The sequence below is a fragment of the Pseudonaja textilis genome, chromosome 4, assembly GCF_049901715.1.
Source record: "Pseudonaja textilis isolate UNSWEBS1 chromosome 4, rPseTex1.2, whole genome shotgun sequence".
Taxonomy (NCBI): Eukaryota; Metazoa; Chordata; class Lepidosauria; order Squamata; family Elapidae; genus Pseudonaja; species Pseudonaja textilis.
In genome coordinates, this window is record NC_141993.1 from 15,292,527 (window position 1) to 15,309,828 (window position 17,302).

The following is a 17,302-nucleotide window of genomic DNA, read 5'->3' on the forward strand; positions in this document are numbered from 1 at the left end:
CATTGCATAAGCAAGGATTTGCCATTTTAATCAGCATCTGTAGAGCAGACTCCCACTCTTCCTACCTACCGAAAACAGCCTCAAGTATTCCTCTTACAAGCCCCACCCCTTTGATTGTCAATTGTGCTCAATTGTCAATCACAACTTCTCCAAAAGGAGCAATTTGTAGCACAAGGCTGCATTCATCACTTTGATAAAACCAGCAGCAGCTGAATACACCTCAATCAGTAGGAATAATTCCAAGTTTTTTAGTTAAATGGGCTAATTTACAGAACATCCCCAAATCCAAAACCCATTACTCCTGAGGGACGCGAATAAAATTTGGGAAAGTTGTGATTGCTTCAGTGCTGCTGGCTGTTGCTGAGCTGCTACTGTGATCCTGCACATGATACAATAGTTTCCCAGCAGGTCTCCCAGTCTCTTACTCCCTCCCCTACTACTTACCTGCCTGCTGGAGAGGGAAAGGAAGGAAGGTTTCCAATTCTCCCTCTAGATTCCGATAAGGAAACTCAATGCGGAGGCACTTGGGAAATTGTAAATTGTTCCTGCTCCCACCGCTTTTTCCCCCACCCTTGGTCATTCTGTTTGTCTGTTTAGTTAAGAAAATATCTCTGAAATGACAAATAAGACACAGGTTGTCTAATTCTCTACCAAGTGTATTAGCTTGTTTCCAGTGAAATGAAAATCCCTCAATAATAATTTGTCTGAAGCCTTTGGAAATATCCATTAGTTTTCCTCTAATTTTAACAAGAATAATTCCTATTTATGCTTCTTTGTGTCTTTTGCTTATGGGTTTTTATGATGGTCTTTTCTTCACATTCCAAATGGAGAGGAAGGGCTTGCTTTTTAGAAGGAGCATTAATTTTGTAGCTTCTCACATCTTCATTTTCTTGGCTCTCTTGGCATTTCCATTGTCAGCTGTAGTGGCTAATATCTCTGTAAACTTTGTATTGACAGCTGGGATCAGATGGACTAGATCAGGCTTGTCCAACCCGCAGCCCACGGGCCGCATGCGGCCCAGGTCGCCTCGTAATGCGGCCCAGCGCCCACTCCAACCTTCGTGCCAGAGCCAGCGAGAAGGAGGAGGAGAGGCAGGCGTGAGGCGGGGCGAGGTGAGCGCCACGCCAAGCAGTAACAGAAAAGGCAGGCACCGTCAGAGCGCCGCCTGCTGTTGCCGCCACTGCCGCTTCTGCCCCGCTGTCGCTGCTGCTTCTGCCCCCGCCGCCGCTGCCCCGCCATCGCTGCTGCTTCTGCCCCCGCCGCCGCTTCTGCCCCCGCCGCCGCTGCTGCTTCTGCCCCCGCCGCTGCTGCCCCCGCCGCCGCTTCTGCCTTCCAGTCCTGCCTCATCCAGCCAGGCCATTTGCAGGAGGAGAGGTAGGCGCGAGGCGGGCGAGCTTTCTTCCCTCCCTCCCCACCCACCCCTGCAAAATTTGGCGGGAAAATAAACCGTGATAAACGGTGATAAAAAACCGTGATAAAAAATAAATAATTTTAATAAATAATTAATAAAAAATAATAAAAACATCTCACTAACTTCATTTCCAAATAAATTTAATATGTTAACTATGTTTTCTATGGTTTTTTTGGATGATCAGGTATCGTTACTGTTATTTTATTTTATGTGCGGCCCAAACCAAATTTTCATCTTCTAATGTGGCCCAGGGAAGGTGAAAGGTTGGACACCCCTGGACTAGATAGAAGATACTAGAGTAGACCAAGAATGGTGACTCAGGTGCTCATTGAGTACAAGAGGGCTTTGGAAAGATTGGGAAAGGGCTCTTGAGTAATGACATCAAATATATTGTAAAGAGGAGTTGATATATATGTGTGTCAGAGAACTGAGGAAATGAAGGAAAGAAGTGAGGAGGAAGGTAGAGAAGAGTCAAAAAGGTTATAACACTGAAAGCCGAGTCACTGAGCTAAGCATGCAGCAGCATAGCACAGTTGATTTTAACCATGTGCTTCTGAAGCTAGGACAACAGAGAGGGGAGCCTGCCCAGGGTTCTTCCTGCTGGTGCAGTCACAGGAGACTTCATAGCAAAAACAGCCTGAGCCTGATGTGGCAGAAGCTGAGATATCATGCCAGGTTTCTCCCAGCAGAATTCTGTCTGATAGACTGGTGAAGGGTCTGATACTTGCTGTCAAAGCACAATTGGACTAGATGAGGTGATGCCGGGAAGTTTCTGTAAGTGGGTGTGGCATAAAGGCATAGTGTCTTCTTCATTAGTCAGCAGATGCCTGTTAGAATAGAATGAATCATAGAATGATAGAGTTGGAAAGGAGGTCATCTAGTCCAACCCCCTGCTCAAGCAGGAGACCTTTACAGAACAGAGTTGGAAGGTACCTTGGAGAGCATCTAATAATCCAACCTCCTGCCTAGACAGGAGAACCTGGCCTAGACCATTTCAGATAAATGGCTATCCAATCTTTATTTTTATTTTTTACCCTTATTACTTTATAGCAACTCAAGGTTCCCAACATGCCTAACCCTTCTCCCATTTTTCCCACAATAACAACCCTGCAGGGTGGGCAGGATTGAGAGGGAGGGGCTTGCCCAGATTCTTCCACTCCCCCAGCCTAAAGCAGGACTCAAACTCATAACCACTCAGCCCCTTTTCCCCACTCACTACACTGAGATGCCCAGTAGTGTCGGAAGTCTGAGGCAGTGGTGGTTGCAGAGCAGCAAAGCTTGCCTGGATGTATAACCAGCAAAACACCCCTAATTGCCCCCCTGCAGCTATCAGCCAGTCTTCCACAAGTGCGGCAGGATCTATCACACTTTGTGGGGTGCTACAGATTGCTGTTTTAGCTGTACTGGCTGTTTGCTGTGTTGTCTTCCTACAAAGATAAGGATTTGAGACTCTTGACGAATGTATCTTTTCTTTTATGTATACTGAGATTATTTGCACCAAGACAAATTCCTTGTGTCCAATCACACTTGGCCAATAAAGAATTCTTTCTATCTATCTATCTATCTATCTCAATTGCAGACCTTGAATCTAAACTAGAGCCTGGGATATTGCTGATGCCCCGTGGAATCAGAGTTGAGCAAACTTTAAACTCATTTCCAATTGTCAGATGCTGGCAACAGTAGGAAACTGTTAATATAAATGGCTTCAGGCATTTTGGGTGTGTTTGATTGCAGTTAGCTCTGAGCGAGAAAAAATAAATAAATCAGCCTCAGTGTGTGCTTCTTTTTAGCTAAGTGTTAGAGACAATTCACAACCCTTTTTACTTTATAGAAAAGGCAGATCTACAAACGATCTAAGCCCCACAGCTCACTGTAACACATTGTCAAAAAGGCAAACTTATTTTGTGAAGCTTCTTCTCCGGTAACATTGAATTGTTAACTTGGGCATACAAAACCTTTGGCAGACTGTCTGCCTGGAACCCACACTGTATATCGGACATTAACACAATTGAGCAGGTTCAGAGGTATTTCTTGAGAAAAGTTCTCCACTCCTCCACTCACAATAGAATTCCCTGTGCCTCCAGGCTTGAAATTTTGGGCTTGGACAATCTGGAATTGCGCCGCCTGCAGCCCGATCTAAGCATAGTACACAAAATTGTCTGCTACAACATCTTGCCTGTCAACGACTTCTTCAGCTTCAACCACAATAATTACACCGGCAAACACCCGATACAAACTCAAGGTAAACCGCTCCAAACTCGATTGCAGAAAATACGACTTCAGCAACAGAGTGGTCAACGCATGGAACGCCCTACCCAACTCTGTTACAGCTTTAACCTCTCACAGCTTCAACCTCAAACTGTCTACAGTGGACCTCACCACATTCTAAAGAGGTCCTTAAAGGGGTCATGCATAAGCGCACCAGCGTGCCTACCATCCCTGTTTTACTGTCCCCATTTATCTGTACTTCCTTTGTCCATGTTTATGTTGATACCTATACTTGTTATCTTGTACATGTTTGACAAACAAAACAAAATAAATAAAAACTGCAAATAATAGTAGAAAAGTGCAATGCATATTTTATACCTTTGCAGAACGTTACTCTTAAGAGATCTATGATTTTTTCACTAGCAATCATAGAGTAGCTACGAGTGTTGATAAATAAGTAATGGAATTAAAAAGGCTCTTATTAATATGTAAATTTGGATAAATGCAGGGACAGCATGAGTTCAGCCTGAATAAAGCAGTAAAAACAGCCAGACCAGAACAAACCTTGATGCAAATGTTGGGGTCCTCCATGGTTGGGGGCAAAATCCATGGTTTGTAAGTCAATGAAGAGTTGACTGCTTTGTCAGTTAATTCAGCTTTAGAGTTGACCCCTTATCTACAGCCTTTGGGCTATAGAAACCCACTGGCTATGTCAATAGCTAATAAGTTTCCAGCTGGAGTGAGGTCACCTACAAATGTTTTGGAAAAACTCAGCACTAAGAAAGTTACCCAGTGCTGGGTGGTATGTATTATAAAATCCCTTGCGCATATCAGCAGGCAAAACTGTGTGAAACAAAGCAACTCTCAGCAGATAAAAAGAAACTAATATGCTATATGTGGTGTTTTTATATATTCAGAATGTCAATATACCAGTAAATGGGAACAATCCATGACATATACCAGTGTATCTCAACTGGCCACTTTAAAGTTAGACTTCAATTTCCAGAATTCCCTAGCATTCTGGCTGGGGAATTTTGGGAGTAGAAGTTCACATACTTTAAAGCTGTCAGGGTCGAGAAACACACGGATATAAACTATAGCAGTGTCTGGAATACCAGTGCTATTAATGCAGCCTAATGTTCTTCCTCAGCAGATAACAAAATTATTAAGTTGGTAGTTCTAGGAGAAAATGGTCGTGCTTGGGAGGGCAGGGCATGTTTTAAATTGGAAAGTGTGTTTCAACTCATTGCAAAACAGCCATAGGAGAACCTGATTTGGATTTGTAGGTACGAGGCAGAAAAGGTTGCTGTTTCTCCACCTGATACTTCAAGGGATTCAGCAGTAAGTCAAAGATACATGTTATAGTATCTGTGTCTGTGAAGTATCAGCTTTATACGATCAAGCAATTCATAGTAAGTTTTCCCAAAAGAAGATAATATAGCTCAGATGCAGTCCTTGGTGTTCTCTGAGCTTGATTGCTTGCCTGTAGACATTTCATTACCCAACTAAGTAACATCATCATTGCTAGTGGTGTAAGGTTTGTTCCCTGTGTTTGTATAGTAGCTTGGTCTCCTACTGTTTTCTAGTGTAGTTTTCCTCTTGGTAGTTCCTTGATTAGGCTATTGTTTTCTGCTTGATTGACTGGTATTAATCCTGTTTACATGGTTTGGAGAAGATACATTCTGCTCTTTTTGTTTCATTCTTAGCTTTTTTTTTGTCTCTTGAATGGTGTCTAAATGTGGTTTATTTCTATGTGATTATTGGTGGCCAAATTGGATGATGGCTAAGCTTCTAGGAATTCCCCCCCCCCCCCCATTTTTTAAAATTTAGCTTAGCCTAGGATCCTCACAGTTTCCCATTTTAACTGGTTTTGAGTCTGTCCTTGTGTTCTGAGATGAAGGGATTTGCATTTATATCATCTGACTACTACCTGCTGCTCCGTTAGTCTTCTGCCTATGTCTCCTACATCAGGGATCGCCAACCTTTTGGACCTCACCACCAAACTCATAATTTTAAATCCCGTGGACCTGGGAAAATCCCAAAAAAGGTCTGCAGGAAAATTGCCCACCCCGTCTTCCTACTAATCGATTATTCTTTGTTTGGGATTGCTGGATAACGTCTCCAGCCCCATTCTCAGGGGGAGAGAAAGAGAGAGAGAGACTTTTGGCTTTATGCAAGGAAAGCAGCAGAAGCAGCAGAAGTCTTTCTTTCTCTCTCCCAAACTCTGCCATAAATGAGTCTTTGTTGTGCCGGCGCAGCCTCTTGGAGTAGGATGACTTGCAGGGTCCCAAAGACTCATTTCTGGTGGAGTTTGGGAGAGAGGAAGAAAGACTTTTGCTGATATTCTTGTATGCAGCCAAAAGCAGAAGAAGAAAGAAGCAGAAAGAAGTAGCCTGGTGGCCAGGCCAGGTACATGGGGCGAGTGAGGCAAGTTCCCCCCCTCTGCCCTTTCCCCTCTCCTCTCACTACCTTGTGTTGTTCGCAATGCAAGTGACGTAAGCCTTGTGCTCCCACAGGCCATGTGGGTGGCGCAGCCTTGTTTTCCCGCACAGCCTGGATTAATTGCTTGGGAGGGTGCTTGGGGGTGATATTTCCCTGTGGACCACCAAAATTTTCTCGTGGACCACCAGTGGTCCCCAGCCCACTGGTTGGCAACCACTGTCCTACATAATGGTTGCTCCAGCCCTGACAATGTGTGTTGCAGGTGACTTGTGTGTTTTTTTTCCCTTGGGCTACTGGATGTTTAGGTATAGCCAGTTTTATCAGCTGCTTCAGCACAGCAACATATGCATATAGCCTATGTAACCTAAAATCTAGTCTTCCTCTTGAGTTTCCTGGGTTACCTTGCATGAAAACGGCTGCAAATATCTTTGAGATAAGAGAATGTTTGCTTTTACTTATGTATTCCAAATGCCCAGAAATATCAGACTCTGCTGAGACTATTGCCAAGATAAAATCTTTATTTGCACACATGGAACTCCAAGTGAGCTTCTTGATGACCTTTGCAAGTCACACTATGCAAGAATTTGCACATAAGTTGGGCATAAAGGTCATCTATTTTAACCCTTGCAAAACAGTCGGCTCCTGGTGTTCACATTGGCATCAACGTTCAAAAAGTTGTCAGAATGAAGGTGTTCCTGCTGCCCAGTGTTGGAGTAGCACTGCTTAAATGTGTGCTATGACTGTAGTTTTTAAGTATTATTTCTACTTTGGCTGTATGGAAACCATGTTGAAATTTTGCCTGCTTTGTTTTTGTGTTTTTATGAAAGCAAACTACTGTGAGATATCTGAATTGAGTGGTAATGCAATGAAAATATCAGTTGATCCATTGGCCTTAAAGCAACAATCCTTTTTAAAACTTGCACAGAAGAAAGATGGGCATAAATGTATAATAGTGAATTGTTGTTATATAGGATCTAAAGTGTATCTGAGGTTTTCTTTTTTAGTTTGTTTGTTTTTAAGTGCAAGCTGTTCTGCTGGCCAGTCTGCATAGTTGGAAGCAAATTTCACTGATTTAAGAAGTGGCTACAGAACCATAGCCTTAGTCAGGGGTGGGATTCTACCAGTTCGCACCTATTCTCTAGAACATTCTAAGCAGTTTGGAGAACCATTGTTAGAAGAAATTACTGGCCTAATCCTGTAAGGAAGGCAGGAAGGAAAGATTCTGGTGTTGCTTACAGAAACTGCCTCTCCGTTAACCCTTATTACATTCTTGGCAGGTCTAGACTTCCTGTCTCAGGAACTTCTCTGGAGTTTTTTTCCCCTCCTTTGCTGGTACTTTGCTTGTGTGGAGTGACCATTCAAAGTTACAATGACACTGAAAAAAGTGACTTATGACCATTTTTCACACTTACAACTATTGCAGCATCCCCACAGTCACGAGAGGCCAGGTGAGAAGATGCGTGCCTCGATGTGAGTGATGTTGAGTTGGCCACACCCAGCCATCACATGACCACCAAGCCCCACCCACCAAATAAGCCCCACCCACAGAACCGGTTGTTAAAAATTTGAATCCCACCCCTGGCCTTAGTTGAAGATTTTGCTTAGATATAGGTTTCCCCGATTGAATTAGTTTTTCCGCAATAACCAAAGTAGGGTGTTTTTCTTTCCTTTCCCAGAACTGTATCCTTAGACAACTCTTTAAAAACTCAGGCCCAGGATGAGGGAGACTTAATGAGTTCTGCCATCCATTATTCAACCATAGGTTTGAGGGCTACTCTCGGGTGGGCCCTTGTGAGAATGAATTCGCCATGCACACTTCTTCCATACAGAAAAAGCCACTTATCCAAGTATCTTTAACCATGTGTCAGAGGTCTCCAAACTTGGCAACTTTAAGACTTGTGGACTTCAACTCCCAGAATTCCTTAGCTAGCTGGCTGAGGAATTCTGGGAGTTGAAGTCCACAAGTCTTAAAAGTTGCAAGCTTGGGGACCCCTGGTTTGTGTGAATATACCTCTATGCAAAGGCCTAATTCCCAATTGGACGTATACCAGAATAGAGAGTATCATGTGCAACACCCCCACAATCATCCAACTGGGTTTGTTTTTCAGGTTTTTTTTTAAATGTTGCTAAAAAATAAAAAATGTAAAAACATTCAACAAGATTAAGCATTACCCTCAAAATGGGCAGGCATAGCAATTTTTTAAAAAGTTGTGGGGAAAGAGTAGGGCAATGAGGTTTAAACAGAACCCTTAGAAATGTTGACTGTATTAATGAAAAATTGGGTACATACGCACGCATATATATGTGCATGTGTGAGTTTTCTTTTGGTCTCATATTGTTACAAAAAAACTAATTCAAGGGTTGACAAACAAAGCATAACAACCACCTATTATTGCAAAATTGCATAGATTCCATCCATCCATCCTCATAGTTGACAAATACTCAGTTCTTGATATTTGACATTTTTATTTGTGTCTGACCTTTATTACTTCTTCCTTCTCTTATTTTCCCCATAACAACAACCTGTAAAGTGGATTGAGCTAAGAGAGAATGGCCTGCCCAAAGCCACCCAGCTGGCTTTCATGGCTAAGGTGGGACTTGAACTCACAGCCTCCTATTTTCTAGCCTGGTGCCTTAACAATACAACCAAGAAGAGCATGCTTTTTATGTACAGAAATTAATCCTAAATCACATAAATCTTTATTCATTTATTTATTAAAAGTATATGCTGCCCATGTCACCCAAAGGTGACTCAAGGCGGCCTATAGTCATTAAAACACCAATATTATATAAAACTTAAATGTTAAAACAATAATTATATTACATTTGATTGAAATTGACAAAGATGGGGGCAGAAAGCAAGATGTACATGGGGAGGGGGTGGGGTCTTATTTGTTTGTTTGTACCCCACCTTTATTATATTTACAAATTCAAAATGGTGAAGATATCTAAGACACCTTCTGCCTCCCATTCTCCCTCAACAATAACGCTAGATGGGTTGGTTCTGAGAGAAAATGGCCGGCCCAGGATCATCCAGCTGGCTTTCATGCCTAAGGTGGGAACAGAATTCACAGTCTTCAGTTAAGAGGTTAAGGCGCCAGGCTATATTCCTAGCCTAGTGCCTTAACCACTAGACTGGGGTCTGCAACCTTAAACACTCAAAGAGCCATTTGGACCTGTTTCCCACAGAAAAGAAAACACGGGAGCCTCAAAACCTGGGTGGGCTTACCCAACTCAATATCACTCCCACCCAGTCACATGACACCTGCCATGCCATGCCTCCCCAGGTTTTGTGGCTACTGGTGTTTTCTTTTCTGTGGGAAATGGGTCTCTCTCTTTCTCCCTCTCATTTCTGTTTTTTGTGTTTTACCTTCTCAGGCCAGGAGAGGAATGATTGGGAGGGGAGGATAAGGGGTAGGATCACTCAACAGGGAGCCACAGCAGAGGGCCCAAAGAGCTGCATGTGGCTCCAGGGCCACAGGTTGCCGACACCAGCACTAGACCAAGCTTGCTCTTCTTACCTCAGTCTACTTCCAGTATGACATGCCCCCACTGGGGCTACAGGCCAGTTGGCAGATCTTCAGGGCCTTTTGGGATGCTAAAAGGATAGGTACAGATCTCACCCTGCGGGACATGATGTTCCAGAGGGCAGAAGCCACAGCAGAAAAAGGACCCTCCAGCCAGAATTCCTTGATGGATAGGGTCTGCAGTATGCCCTTTCTGACAGGGTTGGTGAGGCAGTCCAATCCCATTGGGGTGAGATAGTTCCTCAGATAACCTGGACCTGTGCCATTAAGGGCTTTAAAGGTGATAACAGTTCTGGAGAACCAGTAGTGGAAATTTTGAGTAGTTCAGAGAACTGGAAAATACCACCTCTGATTGGCCCAGCCCCCATCTATTCTCTGCCTCCCAAGTCCCAGATGATCAGTTGGGTCTTCTTTTGTTGCCCTACACAGGAGAACGGATCTGGAAAGCAGGTTAGTGGGGTGGGGAGGGAATGGGGATTTTGCAGTATCCTTCCCCCAGGAGTGAGGAGGGAATGGAGATTTTACAGTATCCTTCCCCTGGAGTGGGTGTAGATTTTACAGTATCTTCCCCCTGCCATGCCCACCAAGCCACGCCACACCTACCATGCCACGCCCACAGAACCGGTAGTAAAAAAATTTGAATCCCACCACTGTTTAATGTGTGAAGACTTAAACTCCCAAAGTTCTGAGAGTTGAAGTCCACACATCTTAAATTTGCCAAGGTTGAGACACCATGATTAATAAATGAAATTCCAGTTGACTGAAGATGCATTACATGCAGCAGTGTCCACAAGGAAGGTTTGAAATCAATAAGGTGTTTTCTTCCATGTTTTTACCTTTCTCTTCAGATGCGAATGAACACATACCCCTATTTTCAACAAATTTTAAAAGGGGAACTCTTAAGGCATGGGTGTCAAACTCGCTGTGTGAGTGTGTCATGCTGCTGGCACATGACAGTTTTGTGACATTTTTCCCTTTGCGGAGCTGGAGTCAATGTGGCCTATGCAAGACGCATCCGGCCTGCGGGCCACCAGTTTGACACCTCTATCTTAAGGGAAAGGTTAGCCTAAGACAGTAGCTGGGTAGATTCTAGAACAAATAATTATATGACTGATTTATAAATACTTTTAAAATCACTGTGTTAATTATGAGAAGTTAGCATGAATTTGTCAAGAATACGTCTTGCCAGACCAACTATAACACATTTTTATAGGGTAACATCCATTGCACCTCAAGCAGAGGTGGTATTCAACAAGTTCTGACCAGTTCTAGAGAACCGGTAGCAGAAATTTTGAGTAGTTCAGAGAACCGGCAAATATCACCTCTGACTGGCCCCACCCCCTCTATTCTCTGCCTCCCAAGTCCCAGCTGATTGGCTGGGTCTTCTTTTGTTGCCCTGCACAGAAGAATGGAGCTGGAAAGCAGGTTAGTGGGGTGGAGAGGGAATGGAGATTTTACAGTATTCTTCCCTTGCCATGCCCACCAAGCCATGCCCACAGAACCAGTAGTAAAAAAATTTGAATCCCATCACTGACCTCAAGATGTTCTGATTAGCAAGCCGGTATGATATGTGTGTAGTCAAGTTGCTAAAATTGAGAAGCAATGACAAACGGTAAATGTTTAGCAAGACTTCCAGATGCTCAGAATTATTAGGGTCTGCAGAGTGAAATTCATTAGAGGGAATAGTCATCATGTTTATATCCATGTCAGAGTTCATTCCGGCTTCTTTATTCTACTTTAAAATTCTTACTGAATACATGTCAGTGATTTATTGTTAACCCTGTAGTTTACAATAGCCATATGGGGATAATAGTATAGTAAAATTGCAGCAAACTACAGTGGTACTTCGGTACTCCTCATTAATTGGTTCTAGGAGGTATGATTAGTACCAGAAATTACGAATATCAAACATTTTTTTCCTGTGAGAAATAATGTAGTAAGTCACAAGGCTTACCAGCAAGTTCTTGTGTATTCAGTACCAAACAAATAGGTACTGGAACAAAATTTCCATATCAAAATATGTCAAGTATCAAATTCAATGAGTTTCAAAGCTGTTGAGTACCAAGGTACCACTGTGCATTAAAAGTCTGTAAAACAAATTTTTCAAAATGTAAAATAATATATAAGTACTTCTACAGGCTCCCTGAAACAATTCTATTGTTGAAAGCTTCTGGAATGCCAATAGCATAGTTGGATCTAATGGTTAAGGCACCAGGCTAGAAACCAGGAGATGGAGTTCTAGTTCTACCTTCAGCTGGGTAACTTTGGGTCAGTCACTGTCTCTCAGCGCAACTCACCTCACAGGGTTGTTGCTGTGGGAAAAAATAGGAGAAAGACAGAATATTAGGTCTGAGCACTGCCTGGAGTTATTTAGGTGGGATAAAAGAAACTAAAACTAAAAGAAAATAGAATATATATCACGTATAAAAGGAGTCTTCTTCAGTACTATCTCACTATCCTATTTCCAGAATTGTGAAGAGAAGGAGGAAGAGGAGAAGGGACTGCAGTGTATGCCTCAGTAAAAAGTTTGGCTAGAAATCTACTTGTAATGCAACTGAACCCATCAAGGAGAAAATAGGACTAGTTCCATTTTCCATCACCCTGCTATGTGTCCAATCCTATCTAAAGTTGGGTGTCCTTAAAACTTTATTAGATTTTGTTTATGTAGTCAGATTTCTTCTGCTGCTACATTCCTTTTTTTTTCTATGTTGGGATTGTTTTGAGATATGTTTTAGCATCTCCTTTTGGGGAATTTCTTGAACACGTTGTTCCATCCTACCATGGCAACTCATTCTAAACCAGTGTTTCCCAACCTTAGCAATTGTAAGATTGAAATTCAAAGTGTGCCAGCTGAGGAAATCTGGGAATTGAAGTCTTAAAATTACTAAGGTTGAAAAACACTGTTCTAAATTATTAAAATCTATGTTTTTATAGTTTAAGATACTATTCTGTTACACTGGGTGGACTGTTTCTTCTATGAAGAAAAAAAAAAGCCCACTGTGTATGAAATGTCCACTATGCAGACCGCCACTTGAGAATTGGCCAGGGTGCAAAAAGGGAGAGACCAACCAACCCCCTTAATCAAAATTAAATTAATTTAAATTAATTAAATTAAATTAATCCAATTAGTTTCATTTCCTTAAGATTCCTGTTTCCATTAATAGGCAAGAAATCCAAGCTCAGGTGGGTGCAAGTCTCTGGGCTGAAAATATTATTTTATACATACATACATACATACACACATACACACACACCCCGATCCTGTCACAAGGGAGGCTCTGACTAAATCCGCTGCTAGTCCATTTCGGAATAATGCCTTGGCTTGCACTGGGAGAAGTAAGCAATCCCGCTCCGAAGTGGGGGGCGGAATCCAGGTCGCGTTTTACTTTCCGCTCCAGGGCTCCGGCCGGCCGGAGAGCGTAGCGCCGCGCGGAGTAGCCTCCCTCCCAGCGGGTCTGGCCGGGGAAGTTTACCAACTATCCCGGGGAGAGCACGTTTTATTTGCCCCCTTGCTTGGGGCCGGGGGTGGGTGGGTGGGTTTTCTCTTTCCCTTGGAGGGCTTTTTTTTTTCTTCCCCTACCCCCCTCCTCTCCTGTCCGCCAAATACAAGCCATGGAAGTTTCCTTGCTTTTCTGCGCTGGCGGATTGCAAAGCCATGCCTCTTCTTAAGGCTCTTCTTCTTCCTTGAAAACCCAGCAAACCTGGTGCCTATCAGCAGATCGAGCCCCGGAGGAGCCGATCCTGCGGGGAGGAGGTGGTGAGTTGCCGAAGCTCTTTTCGCACGTGAAACTTGTTTGCGAGGTTGGGATGGTTATAAGAGACTCCTTTCCTTTCCTTTCCCTCCCCCCCCCCAAAAAAAAAACTTGGGTCGCCTTTCCTGCTGCAGAGAAGGCAAATTGGAAGTTGGCCCTTCGCCTCCCACGCTGCCAAAAAACATTTTCGGCCGGGGGGGCGGAGGAGAAAGGAAGGCGGAAAATTGGGACGTTTGGAGTCGCTGGAGGAAAATCCCGGCCCGATGTAAGAGAGATGTGGTTTTTGTTTTTTTTTAATAATTTTTAAAGGCAACCAAGAATCTGCAAAAAAAAATTCCCTTTAAAAGGGGGAGAAGAGCCTGAGTGAGAGAGGGTGGGGGGGAAGAAACCCCGCCGGACAGGCAAAGTTGTTTTAAATCTCCATACAAAGAGAGAACGATTTAAAAGGACGGCGGGGGTGGGGGAGAATCTTAAGCTTTCGTTTTGGAGGGCGGAAAAGAAGAAGGAAAAAAGGAAGAACGAAAAAATTAAACAGCATCTTCTAAACTTCGCTTTAAACAGAAAGCGGGGTGGCGGGGGGGGAGGAAGGAAGGAAGGGCGTGGAGGGTTTGCGTGAAATGGCTATGAAGAGGGAGAGCGTGAAATAAGGTCTCGAGTGTGTGTGTGAGAGAGTGTGTCCCCCCCACTCCCCATTGCTGCATTGTCAAGAAGTTTAAAATGGAATTTAACTTGTTGACTGGCTATTCAGCCCCCCTTCTCGGGCGAGGACGTGACTCCAGGCCACTTTGGGCTACTAAATCCTGGAGGTGCGACCCCTCCCTCCCTCCTTCCCTCCAGGGAGCCATCTGCTTGAAATGAGAATCGAGGCCTGGATTGGTCTTCTCTCGCCCGCCACCTCGGCCTCCCCCCCCCCCCCACACTCAAAATTGCTGATAGTTGGAAGGAGGAAGGGAGGATGTCTATCTCTCTCTCTGCGGTTGCTCAACCGCGGGGCTCCTTCTCTTGAGGCAGCAAGCTTGGAAGTTGAGGCCACCGCAGTTGGACGGATTTCTTGTTTTTTTTTTTAATTTGCGCTTTGTCGTTTGGAAACGTTTTTGCTGCTGCTGCTGCTGCTGCTCCCAAGTAGCAGAAACCAGTTGATTAAGGAGGATCCCCGCTTGCTGAGAGGGAAGAAGCTACTTCAGTGCTTCAAATACCTCCCCTCCCCCCCAAAAAAATAATAAAAAGAAGCCCAAGTTGCCATTACTCAACTTCCAGACAACTCTATCCAAGATGAGTGAGAATCTTAACCGGCATTCTAGGCCAAGGGCCTCCAAACTTGGCGACTTTAAGCCTGGGGGACTTCAACTCCCAGATTCCCCAGCCAGCTTTGCTGGCTGGGGAATTCTGGGAGTTGAAGTCCCCCAGGGTTAAAGTTGCCAAGATTGGAGGCCTCTGGCCTAAGTAGCAGTTTGGAAGAATAAGGCAGCCTTGCCTCCCTCAAGACCTGGCCCTCTACCCCTTTGGCCCTTGTTCCTTCTGCCCCTTTTGCAGACCATGTGGTCAAGCCATAACGGTAATTTCTGCTTCCCTAAAACGCCCGTGGCTTCGTCCTGCGCAAGGGGTAGGAAGTGAGTAGAGAAGTTTCTGAAGCGGAGGAAAGGGCTCCTTCTTGAAAACCAGGTTTGAAGAACCCAGCCGAAATAACAGTGCCCTGGCATGCCAATCCTGATTTCTTCAGCCACGGTGCTGTGGGGAGAGCAACTTTCAAGTCCAAAAGTTGGCTTTTTGAAACCAATGAAGTGGGGTCGACTTTAAAAAAATGTGCACTTCTCGTTGCGATGCGCAAGTGGTTGCATTAATTGCAGCAATCGTTGTACCACAACTGCATCTTCATCAGCCAGCAAAGATTCCTGAGGAGGAGTGACAGATGTTTATCCAAATGTGCAGAGGAGTAGTGGTCAATCACAGATCACAGTTCTCTCTAGCGTATGGCTCCCTCTTGCGCATTACGGGTTACTGCACCATGGTGAAAATGTGCATACCAGCATTCCTGCATGTAACGTGCTGTTGCTGGCTGGATTACATGAGGGGTGTCAAATCTGGAAGAACTTGTTAATTTAGTAATGCCATAAATATTCTGAATGCTTCTGACCTGCAGCTGCTGGAATGTTGAAATGGGTCTTCTGGGTGCATGAGCAATAGCATTTCTGGAGGTTACCCTTCAGAGTGCTTATTTGAATAAAGTGGGCAGCTCAAAAGGTCTCCCTCTTATCAGTGGCCCTCTGTTAGTGCTTGGTATTTGATGTGTGAAGTTTTCTTAAGTATTGTGCAACAAATCCATTGTGGAGGGTGGGGAGTGACTGGATGACTGGTTTTCATACTTGGGGACTGTTAACAGCATCCCCATGGTCACATGATCAAAATTTGGCCATTTTGCATGTATTTATGACAGTTCCATTGTCCCCAGGGTCATGTGATCACTATTTCTAAATTTCCCAGCCAGCTTCCGACAAGCCAAAGTCAATGAAGGAAGCCAGATTTGGTTAACAGTTGTACGATTCACTTAACAACAGTCATTTGCTTAATAACTGTGGCCAAAAAGGTAGTAAAATGGGATAAAACTCAACAACTGCCTTGCATAGCAATGGAAATGTTGGGCTCAAATGTGTAGTGACAACAGGCAACTCGCCTCAGAATGTTTACAGAATATATGCCTGCATTTAGATAGCATTTTTCTTGTGTAAGTATGCTGCCTCGTGTGTGGAACATTACAACAAATCCAGATAAAGTTATCTTCTGCTTAGAAATATCTCTCTCCACCAAAAGCATTAATAAGCAAAAGAGCAGTATTCTTTCTGTGACTTTTCACAGAAGGCTGAACTAAAGCCCTTTAGGAGCAACATCCTGAGTCTTGAAGCAACATATGGTGCATTTGTCATATTTCCCAGAAAAGAATGGTTTTAATAGAAGATATACGTAGTTTAGGGTTGAACGGTGGAGTTCCTGGTGCTCTCTGAGCCTCTTGTTTGTTTGCAGTCATTCCACTATCTGAGTAGTGGGGGCTGGGGGGTGGGCTTTGCTCTCTACAATATAGTGGCTTGCCCTGCCAGGATTTCCAACCAAGCTTGGAGAGCACCAAGGATTCCTCAAAAATGGTCTTATTGGCTGCAGTCCAATCTATTAGGCTTCATGTACACTTAGGCTTTTTAGCAGAGGTTAACGCCAGTTTGAAATCTACACAATGCTTGAGGAGGCCTCATCAAGGTGTTGAAATATATAAATGACTTGGCTTGGCTTGGACTGAGCATGAAGGAAACCTTTCCAGACTTTTTTGGGAAACAATACTGAAAGCCCTAAGTCAAGTTGATTCTTGGTGGCCCCTTGAGCATGTGGATGCATATTTCTTGAGAACAATGATGAAGAGGTTTGTTGTCTTTTTTCAGGGATATTGTTTAGCGCTCCTAAGTGATTCCCAGTTTGGGTACTGATCAGACCAGTAGAAGAACCACGAGTATAGAAGTAGTAATGTGATAGTTACACTAATCATTTCGTCATCTTGTTCTGAGAATCAACTCTCCCATTCTTGGGTTGCCTATATCTTTTGCATCCAATTTTTATTTCTATTCAGGCTGTATTTAATTTTTCTAAGTACTTTAGGGCAACGCAGAAACAATTTCCCCTTAAGCATTTTTGAAGGCCTACAAGGAAAAAAATGATGTCTTTTAATCCCCAATTTTCTTTTGTATTGCCTCTATGTTGTCCCTTCTAATTGCTTTTATATTGTAAAAAGTTTAAATGAAAGGCATTTTTCAGCTTTTTCCCTGAAAAGTGTGAAATGTGAAGTAATTTGATAGATAATTCCCGAATGAATAAAACTGAAATTTGATGGATGGATGGATAGATAGATAGAAAGATTGATTGATTTGGGAGAAAGCCTCACTGAATTAATTGGATATTACATATTTTTTTTATTTTAGACT

At 43.5% G+C, this 17,302-nt stretch overlaps 1 protein-coding gene across 2 annotated transcripts in view; it reads left to right on the forward strand.

Annotated features, from left to right (window-relative positions):
• Positions 1 to 13,028: 13,028 nt before the first annotated feature.
• Positions 13,029 to 17,302, forward strand: part of TET1 (tet methylcytosine dioxygenase 1) — a 90,886-nt gene continuing 86,612 nt past the window's right edge. For both annotated transcript variants that reach the window (XM_087932302.1, XM_087932303.1), the window contains exon 1: positions 13,029 to 13,345. The gene's annotated coding sequence lies outside the window, so the exon portion shown is untranslated. The remainder of the gene's footprint in view (positions 13,346 to 17,302) is intronic.